Raw genomic sequence first — 17,726 nt, forward strand, 5'->3', positions numbered from 1 at the left:
CCTCTCCTTCCCTAAAAGCAAGCAAGCAAGTTTCAATTGCCCTGTGTGTAGCAGAGTAATTCTGATCTCAAATACTTAAATACCCTCAAACAGCTTTGCAGGAATGAAAGCTAACAAAATTGCTTCAAAGAAGATGTGTTCTTTCCGAGCTCTGTATAATTTGTTGGTGGGCTAGTAAAGGGGAGATGCTGTTTTAGTGGCAAACATTAGTATATTCACTACTGTCAGGCTTAGCCTCATTTCTGACCTTTACCTTAGGCAGCAGCAAGCCAGCACTCTTTGCATCTTAGTATCTAGGTTGGTGAGGTTTTTCTGAGCTAATTCCCTTCCTTCATTTCATGGTCTCAGTTGGTGATTAGAAATAAATCTTTGCCCCAGATTTGAGTTATGTACTGCTTTTTTCCATTGATGCCAACTTCCATATACAGTTTTGTCTCTACAAAAGACTTGAGGAAGATCCAACTTCAAAGCCCAACCTTATACCTCTTGAGTGTGTGGAAGCAACTGTCCTACTGTAGCAAGCACTTGTGATGAGCACAGAGCTATCACTGGTTACTATTGATGTTTTCCTAGTTTATCAGTAAATTTGCTAAACTGTCTCAGATTATAAATAAGGATTCTGTTTTGACATAAGTAGTTCACTATCACTGTCACGACTAGATGATCTTGCACTGACACTTATTTCAGGGAGTGGGATTTACTCTCTTCAGATTATGAAAACTAAAAAGTTTTGTGTAAAGTCAAACATTGCCAGGATGGAGTGTTGAGACTGTAGCTTGGTGATTGCAAAGTTTGCCATTTTAAACTTCAGGACTTAGGTCCAAGAGATTTGTATGTAAACTCCCAGTGTTTTGGTATTCCAACTACAGCATGTTAAAGCTTGCCTGCTCCATCTTGGTTTCAGCTATGCAAGGGCTGGCAGAATGAAGAGAGAAAGTACTTTGAGAGATATGGGTGCTGCGCCTTCTGGCTAAAAATGGATGCTGAAGTACCTGGAATTGTATTTTTCTGGTTTTTGGCTATTGGTACCTTTCCTGTAATTTTCTGCCATACAGGCTGCTCCAAACACTGTTCCAAGGTGCTTTCTCAGTATTGGGTGCTAACTTGGAAGCAATAGATATCTGAAGAAAAAGGGAGTACTAATTATAAGTGTGCAGCGCAGAACATCAGAGTACATGAGAGTTCCTTGGAGTGTTTGCCTCCTTTATAAAGTCAGAGTAGTACTTCATTGTTATAGAGGGCTCTAATTCCTTGCTCTGGACTCAGTGGAAAAACAGGCTATGTAACAGTAGGAACAGTAAAATTAATAAAGCCAAATATGTATACTTTCAATTTCAGACAGTCAATACCTTATATTGGATGCCATATCAGTTAATTCTATTACAGGAATAAGTTCTCCTTCATTTTGTTTAAAGGAGTTGCTTTAGACTGTATATCAGCATATACAGCTATCATTTAAAATACAGCACTAGAATAATCCACTCTCTTTTCTACCAGTATCTATTAAGACATTCACATCAAGCAGTTTGTCTCTTCCCTCAACAGATAACTGATTTTAGCTTAACCCTGCTACTGGGTCTAGTTGAATAGCTTGTATTTCTTCTTGTACTTCTCTTACATCTTGTATTTAGAAGATCTTTATTTCTTTATGGAAAAATTCAGAATGGATTATTTTTAGGTTTGGGGGTTTTTTTCCCCCCCCCCCAAATGAAGCAGAATTAACTGTCTCAGTTGTTCCTATATCACCATGCATACAAGCTTTGTTTTTTTTTTCACTTTAGATTTTCAAAACTTCCTCAGTGTTCATAAAGTTTGTGTGAAAAATAATTCTCCCTTTCACCAGCTTCAGATCTTAGGATGTTTCTTTTTCAATGAACATGGAAAGGAAGAGAAACTCTAACATATTATGATTTTTATAAAAATTCCCTGTTGGCATATTGTGTTGAAAATGACAACTCAAATGACTTTTTCTGTGCAAGCCTGCTTTTAGACAGAGAAAACTATGCTTGGAACAGCTTTAGATTTTCACAAGATTTTACATGTCAGTACCTGTTCATTATGTTATGAACTGTATTTCAGGACTGTGCCCTGTTGAAACAGTCATGATAAATACCAGAACAGGGTCACAACTACTTTTGCCTCTCAATATTGTATTTTCATTGATCTAAATACTGACTTCTTTTTCTGCTCTGCTTTTGACTCCTTACTGAAGAAAGGGTGTGGAAATTCCTGTTTGGAGCCTATCAAAGGTATGTCCTGATTCTGATCCTGGTCATGCCGAAGAAATATAAAGTATCAATGATTAACAGCATTTCTTTAGTACATAGACTTAAACAGAAAGGTTGGGGGCACTGCTTAATTTTTGAAGGAATGGGGGTGCAAAAAGACTATATCAGGCTTTTTCAGGAGTTGTTGCAAATCTTGTCCGTATTTTTGTTCAGATACGCCTTTCACAGTCAGCCTGCCACACCGAAGGAAGGGAGTATGTATGGATAAAACAAAAAGTTCCTGAGCCTTATGTGTATTTACATTAAAAGCATCAACAGAAATGAGACAAAACTGAAATGTGATATTTGCTAGGTGTTTTCTAGATATTGTACATCTACTACTAGCTGTTGCTTTGGGTATTGAATGGTAGTTATCATTCCTTCAATGACCCCGAAAAATGTATTGAAAATGCTGGTTGCAAGTGCTGCTATGTGGTAGAAAATGAAGATAAAAATCACATCTATGGAAAGAGTCCAGGAACCACTACAGAAGTCCTGCTTACATGTAAGACTTCAAGGTTGTGCTTAGGTTTTATCAATGTTACATGTGATGATTGTGAACAGGTTGAATTTGAGATCTTTCTTCAAGAGAAGCTCTAAGATGACTTTGACCCAGGCCTGCTGGTCTGCACTGAGATGAATCTAGCCCTAATAGCGTTAAGTTGCCAAGAGTATAGTTGTATACTCCATTTCTGGTATGTTTTACTTGGGTCCTGGTATTTCTCTGGGCAGAAAATAGTAAATAATACAAACCGTGCTGTGGAAAAACTAGCGCTGGGATGAGGTTATTGCACATATTTTCACCTGTACTCTAGGTTAAGCTTCATATGCCTGGTCTCTAGGACTGAAAAAACAATTTGCATTCAATTCTCTTCGCATCGCTCATTACAGCGTGTTCTTAGCTGAGGCCCTGGCAGAAATGCTGCTTTAGGCCTGTTTAGCAGATGGACTGACTGCACTAAGATTCAGTACAGTTGAATGCTGAAGTTGTCCACTAGCAGCTACGTGACCAAACTTGTCTGTGGAGCTGCTTGAGCTTGGATGTAGAAGGAAAGTGGTAAAAAGAGTGAGAGCTAGACAAGATTTGTGTGGTTTCAAGCACTCTGTTGCTTGTGTGGTTTATTTGGTCCTGGGGCTGTCTGCTGCTTAAAACATGGCTATGCAAATCTTGAGTTGACTAAAAGATTCCTTTCTGTGCCAACTGTAATAACTTGTGTGAGGCATTTATAAGCATAGTGTTAAACTGTAGCATACCAAATAAACATAACTTTTTAATGAGGGATAAATGAGCACAAAGATTGTAAAGACATGAATATGGAGAGATGTTATGTTGCATTTTTTGAATATGGTGTGTTCATGAAGATAATGCCCTCTGCAACTTCAAGTCTTTTCTGCTCTACTTTCACCAGGACAAATGCATCATTAATCAGAATTAATACATGGGCAGGGTGAGGGAAGAGGTCATTTTCTTCATAACTACTTGTCTTTTATTCAGTAAGTGATTCTGCAGATTATTTAACTGACTGGTCATTAGTAACATTAGAGACTTTAAAAAAAATCCCTTCTTAGATAAAGGAGGAAGCAGCTCATTTGATTGTAACAGGTGATGTTTTGGGACAGCCTACAGAAAATTAGCCTTCTCAGAAGCTCCTGGTAAGAAACTACTATACTCTCAGTTGTATGAGAACTGGGCTGGGAACCTGGGACATGCAATATTTAATATTCTTTTTCAGTTAAGTTAGGGCACTTAACATTAGGTTGTCTGGATGCTGAAAGAACCACGGCCAGTTTACTGAATTAGCTTTGCTTTTGTTTAGTTCGGGCATATATGCAGATCACTTGCTAGATATATTTGGAACTGGGGAATGAACTTGAGGAAAAGGATGTTAGTGAGAGCCATACTGTAAAGCAGTCACAGTACTTTTTATCGATGTTTGTGATAGGTCTGGTCAGCTGTGATCAGGAAACCTACCTCAAGATCAGGACCAAATTGCAAAAGGCAGTTATCAATGCCTAATGGTACTGAGCATTGGTACAGTGCTGGATGTTTTTACTAACAAGTAAAGAACCTGACATTTCCTACTAGAAAGAATTTACAGTCTTGTTCACAAAAGAAAAACAATCAGACAACAGAGTTTTCCTCCTGTGGGAGGAAAACTTGCTCTAGAAATTACGTATCCAAAAATCAATAGCATGATTTTTGAAGCATTCTGAGCACTCAGGAGCTCTTAATTCCTTATGGTTTTACCAATGAAATGTAAAAACCCCTCCAAAATATTTTGGGGTTTTTTTGGTATATGGTACTTTCTCAGAAAAGTACTGACTTCTAAGCGGAGCCTGTTGTTTCCAAGACCCTTGTATATTTTTATCTTACTTAGATGCATGGGCCTATCTCTGGGAAAAAAAACTTAGTGCTGTTGCAATATAAACTATAACAGTGTGCTACGGAACTACTGGCACTAGTTTTTCTACTTGGTTACAGTTTAATTCTGTCTTTGCGAGGTCACAGTCTGATGAGAGAACAAGACATCTAGCAACTACAGAGAAAGTGTTAACAGTATAGCACCAACACCCTCCAAATTTAAATGCTAATCAACTGTAGAAATGAGGTTTGGACCTAAGTAAGCAGCTGTCTTCTCCCCTCCCTTCATGCACCTTGTCCTTTTTTTACATCATCTGCCTGGGTAAGCTTGACATTTAGCTGTCCTGGAGAAAAAAAGCATGCTGGATATTATCTGACTGTGAAAAATAGTAACAGGCTGGCAATTCTTTCATGTACAGCTCATGTATGGCTGAAGCTAATTGTGACCAAAAAATACAATCACCTGCCTGCTTTTCTGGGAAACAAGTTGGAGTTTCAAGCCATTCCCAGTTGAACAAGTGTGCATATACTACACATGCTCTCCTGTAATTAGTACCATTTTCCACTTTCACTGGCAAAAAGTTAAGGCGCTGGATAAGGAATAGGTTGGATGGTTGCACTCAATGGTTGTGGTCAATGGCTCGATGTCCAAGTGGAGACCAGTGACGAGTGGTGTCCCTCAGGGGCTGGTATTGGGACCGGCGCTGTTTAACATCTTTGGTGACATGGACAGCAGGATTGAGTGCACCCTCAGCAAGTTTGCCGATGACACCAAGCTGTATGGTGTGGTCGACATGCTGGAGGGAAGGGATGCCATCCAGAGGGACCTTGACGGGCTTGAGAGGTGGGCCCGTGCAAACCTCATGAAGTGCAACAAGGCCAAGTGCAAGGTCCTGCACGTGGGTTGGGACAATCCCAAGCACAACTACAGGTTGGGTGGAGAATGGACTGAGAGCAGCTCTGAGGAGGACTTGGGCGTGTTGGTGGATGAGAAGCTCAACATGAGCTGGCAGTGTGCACTTGCAGCCCAGAGAGCCAACTCTATCCTGCATCAAAAGAAGCGTGGCCAGGAGGTCGAGGGAGGTGATTCTGTCCCTCTACTCCGCTCTGGTGAGACCCCACCTGGAGTACTGCGTCCAGCTCTTGGGTCCCCAGTACAGGAGAGACATGGACCTATTGGAGCAAGTCCAGAGGTGGGCCATGAAGCTGATCAGAGGGCTGGAGCACCTCTCCTGTGAGGACAGGCTGAGAGAGTTGGGGCTGTTCAGCCTGGAGAAGAGAAGGCTCCAGGGAGACCTTCTAGCAGCCTTCCAGTATCTGAAGGGGGCCTACAGGAAAGATGGTGAGGGACTGTTTATCAGGGAGTGTAGTGACAGGACAAGGGGTAATGGGTTTAAGCTGAAGGAGGGAAGATTTAGATTAGATGTTAGGAAGAAATTCTTTACTGTTAGAGTGGTGAGGCACTGGAACAGGTTGGTCGCAGAAGTTGTGGCTGCCCCCTCCCTGGAAGTGTTCAAGGCCAGATTGCATGGGGCTTTGGGCAACCTGGTCTAGTGGAAGGTGTCCCTGCCGCCCTGGTAGGGGTGTTGGAACTAGGTGATCTTTAAGGTCCCTTCCAACCCAAACCATTCTATGATTCTATGAAAAGTCTCAGCAGAATGACCAACATTCAAATGATTTCTAAATGGCATTCAAACCTTCTTTGGCTATGCTTGGTAAAATGCACTGGCCTCCACGTATGATTTCTTACCAGTTGTGACTCTGACAAAGTCATATATGATAACTTTCAATTCTAATATTGACAGTGCTCCCTGAAGAAATGCTCTGACCTTTTACACATTTGCCTGCAGGGGCTACGTGCCTATCTAAGCAAAATAACTGAAGAGTGATCATATCTCACAGGGTGATTCAGCTTTCACAGTAGGTGAGTCAATATATAAACAGCTTTTGAAATTGGATTAAAAAACAAGTTTGGTGTAGGCTGAATGCTAGGTAGAGTTTTTTCCCCTTCATATATTATATAAATTCAGGGATAGAACTCTGGTTAAATTCAGCCTGTTCTGATTCCTTGTTCTAAAGGGAAGTTTGCAGCAAGCATCTCTATACTAAGCCAGTTAAGACTTAATGACAGAAAAAGGAGGGCAGTATCAACACACCAAGATCACAATTACTGTACATGTCCTTTGATCTGACATCATAAGGGTGATTTTAAGTCACGGTCTCATGTCTTGAAGTTAAAATGTATGAACAAACTTTGCCAACAGTATTCCAGATGTTATGTCTACACAAACTTTTTTGCTTTCCTGAGAGATATGACATGAACCACGTAATTAAAAGTTGCTCCAAATCTGGGAGGATGAAAGTTTACCCGGACAAGGGGAACAATCAGAATAAACTGTGGCCATCTGGATCTGTTAAACAGACCAGTTGCTCGCTCACTGTGTTCATCCACTCAGGGATACTGAGTGGAAGGCTTTGCATTAGAAAACAGTATAAAAAAAACCCCATAAAACAAATTTTCTTTCAGAGGCCCTTCACAGGGTATTGTAGAATGAGGTGCAATGTAGTAGACATTCCTTGTTGGCACCATTACAATGCATTGGACAGCAGCTTCCCAAGCATGCAAGACCTATAGAGTGAAACTACAAACCACTTTGCAATGAAAGATCATCAGGCTTAAATTTGCTGGTGTGATGTTTACCACATATAAAAATTACCCAAGCATTACCCTCCTCTGTGGGTTTGTTGACTCGTCTTCTATCAGGTTGTCACTTCCTCAGGATAAAGACTTTCGGTAGCATATTAGCACAATATACTGCCATTTCGCAACTGGGCATACCGTGATGCATAACTATAATGTTGTTAATACTGTCAACAAGTTTTAATACTCCCAGATGAATTTGCCTTAGCAGAACGTAAGTATTTAGGAGTTATCTGGTGAGGGCATTAGTTTTATGCTCCCATCCTGTGACATTATGTTCTATTTGACTGCAAATAATAGCATGTCATTTACCATCATTCACTTTCTCAACCTCCAGCACCAACGTTTTCATCTAATGCTTTGTCTGCACAGCTCTAGACCTAGCCAAGTTTTAGTAATGTTAATAAATAAGTCTGGAATGTCTGATTTTTATTTTCTGCTTTCCTTCCGTATAGATCTATTTTAGAAATCTATACTATTGCTTCCCATGCCTCCATCAGTATTTGAAGGCTGAAGTTATTTGCTATCTCCTCTTCCTCAAGCCTTCTAACATGCAACAATGTTCAAAGATGCCAGAAAACATGACTTTTCTCTAACAGAGTTGACTACATTATCTGCATTACTACTATAACCGAAAGCTGGATGTAAAAAAGAATGCAGAAAGTCTCCCTAGAAACTTTAATGTATCATATTTAGGAAAAACCTCCTGAATATTAGATGGATTTTGCCACATCTTTGGCTGATCCACTGATTGCTAACTATCTTCCACATGTGCATGTGGCAAATAAAACCGGAAGTATACAACCCTGATCAGAGGGTAATGGGTTGTTTTCTTATATCTAATTGATAAGGACCTTGTTATATTAGTCATCTTGTGATAACCCTGGTTCTTTCCAGGATAATATTCTTAATCCCTTCTTTGCGTAAATAGTGCACAATATTTGGAAAGAGAAAATGGATGCCATACTTCTACCAGAATATTATACTTCTTCCCTACAAACTGTACAGACTCAGCTCAAGTTTTCTTCAGTCAAAAAGTAGTAATCAGGGAACTACAGAATCTTTTACCTCTGTGTCTTGTCTTTTCCTTCCCATGAATGCACTTCTTGGTGAGATTTTTTTACTTCAGAATTTTGGATTGTCTGATTCTTGAAACTGGATGTGGCATCTTAAAAGCAAATGCTTTCTGTTAGGCTGAATTGGTTTCATTTTAAAAAGAAATGGGATTCTGGCTTCTGCTATGACATGGATCTGTTATTGGAGTATTGTTTACTGTGAATTATTGAACAAAAGTTTATTAATTTCTGAGTCAACCACCTTTAGCATTTAATATCAAAACTAAGTTTTCTGTTAAAGGCCTACATGTGATAAAAACTATTATCTTAACAAGTATGTACATCAGTATTTTCTCTTTCCCTTTTTTTAAAAATCTTCCTTCTTTACTTCTATCAATGAATGCAAATCTGTCCCTCTCTCCCATGATGCCAAGTCATCAGCCTCAGAACTACCTCTCAGCTGATGGACAAGCTGGACTACTTCCCCCACTGTGCCTTGGAATAGGAAGGGCTGTTCATTTTAGACAAAGTCTGCAGGTGTCCTTTTGTCATCTCAGCAGTAATAAATAACATTTGGGGTTTATACCGTACTATACACCAAAATACTATTTGGGAGTTTGTTAAAGAATGTGTTGTAACAGAATACTTGAAATCTAGAGAATGAGGAAATGGCAATACTTAGTTTTATATTCTGTAAACTTACATACCTAGTTCTGTTTGTGTCTATAGTTGTATAGACAGCTGTATTAGAAATTACAATTTATTTCCATTGAAAACACTTATTTGTAAGACAGGTTTGTATGCATTACAGATTTCACATACAACCAAATTCTAAGAAAATAGATCTGAAGTATTTCTACTGATGTCAAATTAACTAGCAAGCTGAAGAAGAAATTCTAGCATATATTTAAAAAGTAACTTGTACAATCATTTTCATGGTTGCTTCTGATGGTGTTAAAAATATAAATAGTATTCAATTAATTTAATTTTTCCAGCTACATCCAGCTAGAAGGCATATTGATCTTTCAAACTGCTAATAATAGCATACCCACTGAAGAATACAAAAGGACTGAGATGCCATCACATGTGACTAAAAAGAAACCATAAAAAAAATCTTGTACTTTCCTAATAACTATATTAATTTGGCCTGAATACAGGAATTTCTTCCTCCTGAGGTAGCTTGCAAGAGTAAGCCTGGGAAAAGCATGTGCTGCCACATAACCATTTTCCCCAGTTTGAGCAGAATTCAGCAGTAGAGATCTGAAGGTTTAAAAGCATTGGAGTAATTTTCCCCATGATGAAAGAAGGCAAAAAGGAAAGTTTACAATCCCTACTTCTAAGGATTCATCATGCATCAACAGGTTCAAGACTGAAAGTGCATACAGAGGTATATGGGCATAGCATGTAGGTTTGCTATTTCTATTCACCTGAATAGTTTTATTTGTGATTTTAATATGAGAGACACAGAGATGGTATTATATTCTAGAAGTGTGGTATTTTTGAGGGTAATGCTTTGTTTCCTCATTTATCCACAAGCTAGTATTCACAAGTAGGATCTTTCATTATTGCACTTAGTCATATGGTGCTTTATGGCTTAAATGAAACACCAGCTGAATTTAGTTAGTCTTTCCCTTGATTTTTTTTTTTAATAGCTCTTGTATCATGACTTTGGAAAATGATATATATTTTCTTCAAAACATTGTAAATTCTTTCTGGATGAAAGGAGTTATTTAAATACAATGGATTGTTATTATTTCCTTAATGGCATGAGTAACATTGGGATAGATTCTGTTCCACGTTTGCCAGCTTAATCCAAGCCAAATCCATTGAAGCCTGCCCATTTTCTCTGCGTTTACACAAGCATAGCTTAGCAGCAGAATGCATTCCAGGACTGCAGCCCTTTCTCAGGAAACATCCCACTGAGATTTGCCTAACGTTTGAAAGATTATGCACACTTGGAATCAGTTTATCGATACATGATTCCTCCCACGTCTCCTCCCACCCCCTGGCATCAGCACAACTGGCCAGAGCCCAGCTAGAGAGCATAAGGACTAGTCCCATAGAAGAACCATCACTCTGCAGTCACACTGAAATGGTGGATCTGCTCTTGGCAGCCATAGGAGAACCCTAGGGTTTATCTCAAATTTGGCGCAGGGGGAGGAATTCTCAGCTTAAATGTCAGTAAAAATTCATGCATTGCTGATTGCATATGAGGCAATTGCAAGAGAACATGATAGGGCTAATTCTACGTGTTCTTGTATCACTTTTAAACTCCAGTTTAATTGAGAGTTTGAGACTGAATCTAGTTTTAAGCATGTGAGTTATGGAAAAAGACTTTTCAATTCACAGGGTTCTAGCAAAAGATATAATCAGAAATGTGTTTTCACAGGGGAAAAAAACAAACTTGAAAAGTGTCAATGAACATCAAAACACTTTATCCATGTTGTTTGGGTTGTGGGGGGTTTTTTGTTGTTGGTTTTGGTATTTTTTGGAAGGGGGGCATAAATAATTTCCTAACCAGCTGAAACAGATGTTATACTCATCTTTTATTAGATTTCCCATCCATCACACATTTGTGTGGAAAAGAATTCGCTATAATGTCTCTTATTTTCTGTCCACTAATGAACAAAATTATAGCACCAAGAATGGTTATTTCTTACGTTGGTCATATTCCCAGGAGTATTTCCCCCCCCCTCTTCAGTTTATACCCAACACCATCAGCAGCAGTAGCTATTCTTGGAGATTCAATTGCTGCACCAAGTACCTCATGTTTGTCCTATTTATTTTTGGATTTGCAGGTGATTTTGCACTTGTTGGAGCATTGCTGATCAGAAAAATGGAAAAGTATTGCCACCCTCATAAACACATTTCTGATCTTCACTGAAAGTCAAGGCAATGGAAGTGTCATCTTTCTTCCTCATCTATGACTTCTAGCAGATCGCCTCTATACGGAAAAGGTTAGTTCAATGACTGTGTCCATCACACCTTGCTGCTTCAAAGGATTTAAGAGCTAGTTATAATTTGACAGATTTCTTGCATACAGTTTGCTGTCTGCCAGGAACACAATGAAAACTATTTAGATACTTTCAGACATTAATGCCTTCCCCTCGTTCCCAGTAGTATTCCCAGGCAAGCTTTAACTAAGAACATGCCCTTAAGACTCTAGTCACCTACAGTGTACTATTCTGAGGTATCTACAGCTAAAATCATCACACTCTGTAAGAAGACTGTGGGAGCATATCAAAGGCTAATGTCCTCATGTTTAACCCAGCCCTTTTTAATGTATTGGTCACCAGTCACCTCACCTTCCATCTTGGGATCAGAATAGGTCTGTCTATGTATGTCTCTTCTTCATTTTTAGCATTAAAATGCACAGTTAAACTAAGTTAACAGTTAACACCCTGCAATCTTTCAAAAAAAAAAAAAAGGAACAGATGGATGCTATCAGAACAACAGTGACTGTATGTCTTAACCTGTTGGAGCTGCAAGCAGATGACTAGATCACTTATTAGGTCCTGGCCTGAGGTTAAACTCACTCAACCAGATGTGAGAAGCTACTGAACATGACCTAAGAAATTGCTGGACAGATAATGACATGAGAAGCTGACAAATTTACAGGTACTTCTGTGAGGGGTGGCTGGATTTCACATGTGGTTAAAGGGGGAGTTATATATGAAATGGACAAGCTTCATTGGCGATTGGAGAGCAGTGCTGGGGACCTTTAGGGGAGCAGAACCTTGCAAGGTCATCTCAGTAATATCTTAAGGCCAAGATACCTAGGAAATCATACCAGAAATTACACATTTGGGTATATGTGTAGCAAAACTGGGACCAGTAGGGAAAAGTGAGACTACTTATTCAGGAGGGGGCTGAGCTGGAGAAAGGGATGGCTAAGAAATACAAAAAGGTCACTAAGGCACACAGATACTCTAACTAGGGCTGTCCATAGCTCACAGGCAGCATTGTGTTTGATCATCACAGCTTGAAGCAGGACAATAAACCAAAGCTGTTCTGATGTTCCCACACTTGTCAAGCCTGCTTCCACAGTTAGGAGGGCTGCAGCGCCTACCCTTGCTAGAAAGGAAACAGACAGATACAAGTTATCACTGTGTAGGAGCCCTTTCCAGGCCTGACAGCACCACCCTGATACTCACCGTCTGGATTACGCTTTTCCTGTGTCAGCAGGGATGTAACACGTGACAGCTATCTTCAGCTGGCTTCCCTCCTTGTGCCAATGCTTACTCAGGCTCTGTTTGTGTCTTGGAGGAAAAAAAAAAAATGTATCCCAAGGTACACTGCTTCCCCTCCTGCTTTGACACCCTCAGTGTCTACGCAAAAGACCTCTTCTTACAGCTGGCTTTTCCTGTCAGCTTCACTGCAATTTATGTTATGTTACATCCTGAGCTAATGCTTTCATAGTATAGTATAAATATTTTGTTGTGCCTCTCCAATTGCACAGTTAACACTTTTGTTTCCTGCTATTCTTTGCAAGCCATGAAGGATGTGAATCAGATCACATCTGTGCATAATTACTATACAAATATACTTTTGGGGAGAATCCTAGTGTCTGTGTTATAGCAGTTAGGGATTTTTTTTTTTTAAATGGACATTTGTGGCAACTATAAAGTGAGCTTATGACTTACAAGCTGTTAGGTGGGGCTCTTCCACAATCACATCCTTAAGTCATTATAATTTAAATGTATTGCATCAGCCAAATCAAATAATAATAATTGTTTCATTTAACTTGTTTAGAAGCTTTCACCTCTTAAAAAAATAACTCTTACGTTAGTACTGATGATAGGAAGGTACAAGGTTTTGTGGTAGAGTGGTGTTATCTACTTGCCTAAAACTAAAATGTCTTTTCCTGATTGCATTCAGTACTTACATAGAACTAGATGTACTAGAGAATTATAGGTACAATGAGTTCACAGGCAGTAACTTTAGCAAAACTAAAGAACTGATAGTGACAGAGATAGTTCATTCTTAAAATCAAACAGCTGTGTTCTTGCTCTACAGTCACCAATCTATATCTGAACACTCAGTGCTCATGTTTTACTATGTGACTAGGATATGCATTGTTTTTCATGTTGCACCATTGCAAGTAAGTCTAAATTCCATCCAGAATGTCATGCATCAGCTTCACAAACCTCTCACTTTTGTCAAATACCACAAGTAACAGTTTCCAATTTAAAGCGTGTGAGATTTACAGCCTAATTCCAAACACACTAAAGTCTATAGAAGTCCTTCTTATGATGGATGGCTTTAGACCAGACTCTGAAAGTATCTTGCTGGTAGAGTATGAAAGGGCTTCATTTAAATGGACAAAGCGAATATACTTAGGATAAACTCAAAAGCATAGGTACAGATTTAGGCTAAGTTTGAAAGTAAAACCAAGCATTTCTTAACAGGATAAGAAATAGTGACAAATCTAACCCAAATTCTGTTTCCTAAACTCTTTCCTCTGAACAATGGTAAATTGAATCCTGCGGAGGGCTTTGAACTAGTTTTTTCAAGTGACAGTATCACATGGTCCTGCCCTTTTCAGTCTTCCTCTATTAAAGCAATATTTATTACTGTTTGGACTGGAGCAACATAATATATAGAAAAAACATAATGCAGAGCTAATGAATAAAATAGAATATGTTAATTTCATAGGACTGTACTAAAGTGTACTCCTATTAGTCTTTCCCAGGGTTAAGTTTTTATTTTGGATGAAGGAGCTACAATAAGGAGCTACAACTAGTGCTCGCACAGATTGGCCAGTCTTCAGGACGATAATGTAATCTTTAGCTGTGCTCATCAATTCTCTTTATTTGCTCTTACCTTGCACTAACCCCTCCCACACAGTACTGAAACCTTTCTTTAAACAATAACCTTGCAAAATTTCTACCACTCTGTTACATTTCACTTTGCGTAACTGTTTACATGTGTACTATATCCAAATGGCAATATTTATTTACAAGTGGAGTCAGATCCCTGGCTACCTCCATACTGGTAAAATAAAACAGATCACAACTTTTTCTCTGGCCTTGAGGGTGAGACAGCACAGCTCACTTCCACATGGCTAAATGCTTTCCTCTTGAAATAGAGTGGCCTTGTCCATACTGCTGTTGGGAATGACACCTGGCTAGTGCTGTCCCCCAGATTCTGTCTGGGCATTGATTTTTTTTTTTTTTTTTTTTGAGAGTGTTAGTTGTCATAAGCCAAAACTCTGCTGGGAACTAGCCTGACCGTAGAACAGTATGGACAACCATGGGGCAGGGATTGGGTCCATAATTTGCTCCTGCTTATTAGGAAAGTCATAACTGGTAGTTATGACTGCATTTATATCCAGCATTGATTACTGCCCACCCAAGCTGGTATGAGCTAAATTAACATACTACAGACTGCGTCACAGCTCCTACTGCAGCTTAGATCAGATGCAGAGGCCTTTTAGGAGTCACTTTCTCTTTTCTGGCTGCCTTTGTTCACAGAAAATAGCCTCTGTGTCCAAGTTGTAAGGCCCAGCTACATCCTGCTTTATGTTGAGGTGAGACAAATACCCATCCACTCCTCCCATCTTTCATTTCTGCAGAAAAGCTGCAGTGTGCCTTGCCAGTTCACCAGTCTGTGGGATGAGAAACCATGAGTGTGTCCTGGAAAACACATCCTTCATGGCATAAATGTAGGCAGTGAGAGAAAAGCTGTGGAACAACATAAAAGGAAGGCAAGAGCTGGAGGACTTCACAGGCTCAAGAGGTGTCCCGTGCCCTGGAAAGCTGCAGACCCAAGACAGTGAAGAGCAGGACTGGAGAGTGAGCGCTAACAAAAATATATAGACATTCTGAACAGCTTCTGCATCTCGGCAAGATTGCTCCAAAGGATTGATATGAAGAGACTGAACTTGCAAGACACGCACAAAAAACCACACACACATATACATATGTATATACGTGGCAAACTTTTCTATCACAGTAGACTTCCCTTAGAAGTCTGTACTGTAATTGGTTTAAGAGATAATAAAACTCTGTTTTTCAATACGTTATTGATCTAACATTGTTCCCCAGACATCTAAAAGCTTACCTGCACGCAATATATTACATTGGCTTAATTATACAGATTTTAAAACTGACTTAGTCAATCAACTGCAAGATCTTAATGAATGTAGACTTAGATCAATTTACATCTAATTTTACTAAAATAGCCCTGAGTCCCTGCTGCATTGGCTGAGTTAAATCTTACTAAACTTAATTTCTGTAGCTGACGTAGCTCATTTAAAGACATACCTTCAGCTAAACTGTAATGAGTCTGAATGCATGAGTATTTAAATGCATATAAATCTTATATTTAGATTTTTAAATACTGTTCATATTCTTATGCTGAGATATAAACCAAAAAAAAAGGCAGCTTTGAACATCTGCTGCATCTTCTTTAATGTCTTCTAGTCTCAAGGGTTTGGGTTTTTTTCCTTTTTAGTGGCAAGTTTCACATAGATGGGTCATTTGAAGGGCAAGTGGCAAGAACATCAGAGAATGCTGTTCTGCTTTTTGTTGTTAGATGCATCCTGTTTGGCTTAATTGAAGCAACATTTCATGAATTTAAAAAAAAAACCCAACCATAAAGCAGTCAAATTATGATTTCCTTCCAGACAGTAGGAACTGCAAATAAAAAAGAACTGGTTTTGAAAATAATATGATGTGAGGAGTAGTATATCATGGAGGTAGCATAAAAAATTAGAAACAATGCAAACTGGGTAGTGAAGATATGCAGTTTATGGAGTGTGTGCAGTGACAGCATTTACCTGAATTCCTCATGGAAGAGATGAGCCAAATCAAATCTCTAGGCCCAAGATGAACAGTGATGATTACTTTGAACCTGAATTAAATGTCCTCTGGAGCATAATATAAAACTCACTGTTAATTGAGATATTAATATGGGAAAAGGCACAACTTCTAATTTTTTTGAAGTAGTATTTCTGACAGAGACAGACTGGACTTTGCATCTCAACACATACGATGTGTATTAGCCAACTATGAGCATATGCCCCTTTGACATTCTATTTAGAGCCTTGAGCCAGAGATCATCTGCTTCACAGATTCAGGTCTGCTATTTCATATCAGTAGGACAATTTATGATATATGGTAATGGTGTCCAATCTTTAACCGAACATCAGTTATTCTGCTGACTCAGCTCTGCACACTCCTAACTAATACTTGAGAGATGCAGGCCTCAGCCCATCTTCAAATCCAGACTTACACCCATGCCGTAGATGACCTGAGGAGCTGCCTGCTTCTTGTGCCAAATTACAGTATCATTTAAGCTCCTGTGCCCATTATTACTTGAAATCTTTTGGCTGAGGCTACTTAGGCCGCTCACGTAACTGATGAGTTTTCACCTGGAATAGTTTTTACTGCTTGTAGATCTGATCTCAGTGATTAGAATTTATTTTGATCTTATAATGGTTGCACTTGCACCTAAAAAGGTTCTGCTCTGATCTCAAGAAGGAAAGATGCTAAATAATTTTTGCAAAACAAAGCAGTGTTGAAAAATGTTACAGTGATGCCTGAGTGAATAAAATAGCAATACAGCAAGCCTCTGCAAAATTCTGTAATAGCTTTCATATAAAGTTTTGTCTACAATTAAGTAGCAAATTATAGAAGTCACCCTCAACTTAAATTTACCATTCTCAATAGAATTCTATTCCCAATCCAATCCATTGAATTCAATGGGACCTCACATGTTTAAGCACAAACAGACTATTACTTTGGAGTTGATCCAAAGTCTATTGAATTCTTACAGCAAACATTCTGTCACATGCAGTGGACTTAAAATTAATCTATTTCCAGTTTTTATCTTTCAGGAAATGAACTTTCCCAATACCTAAGAATTAGCTAAAGACAGTGACTGGTGATTACTTTCATAAAGTGACAATGATATATCAATGTACATGACAACTCACAATAAGAAATAAAAATTAATGATGATAATAGAAATGTAACTGTAGTTCTCAGATAACCCATACTGCGGAAAAGGATGCTCTTCTAGCTTATGCTGGGGGAAAAAAAAAGCTCTGCAGCACCCCATGGAACATACTGGCTGATTTAAAAGTAATAAATACAATGTGAATTTAGCTTGCACCTGAAATACATTAACAATGATCTATTAGCAAAGTTGTCTTGTATCTACTGATACCATTAATTACAATTCTATTACTCTTAGATTCTCACTAGGCATTGACATTTTCAGCTGAAAAATGCACAATCATTTACTTTTTATACTCTTGATAAATTATGATGTTTGGGCTTTCAACAAATGTGAATTCTTTTCCTACCTCTCTCACTCCAGTTTATTTTTCTCTATTC

The sequence above is a fragment of the Grus americana genome, chromosome 1 (assembly GCF_028858705.1).
Source record: "Grus americana isolate bGruAme1 chromosome 1, bGruAme1.mat, whole genome shotgun sequence".
Lineage (NCBI taxonomy): Eukaryota > Metazoa > Chordata > Aves > Gruiformes > Gruidae > Grus > Grus americana.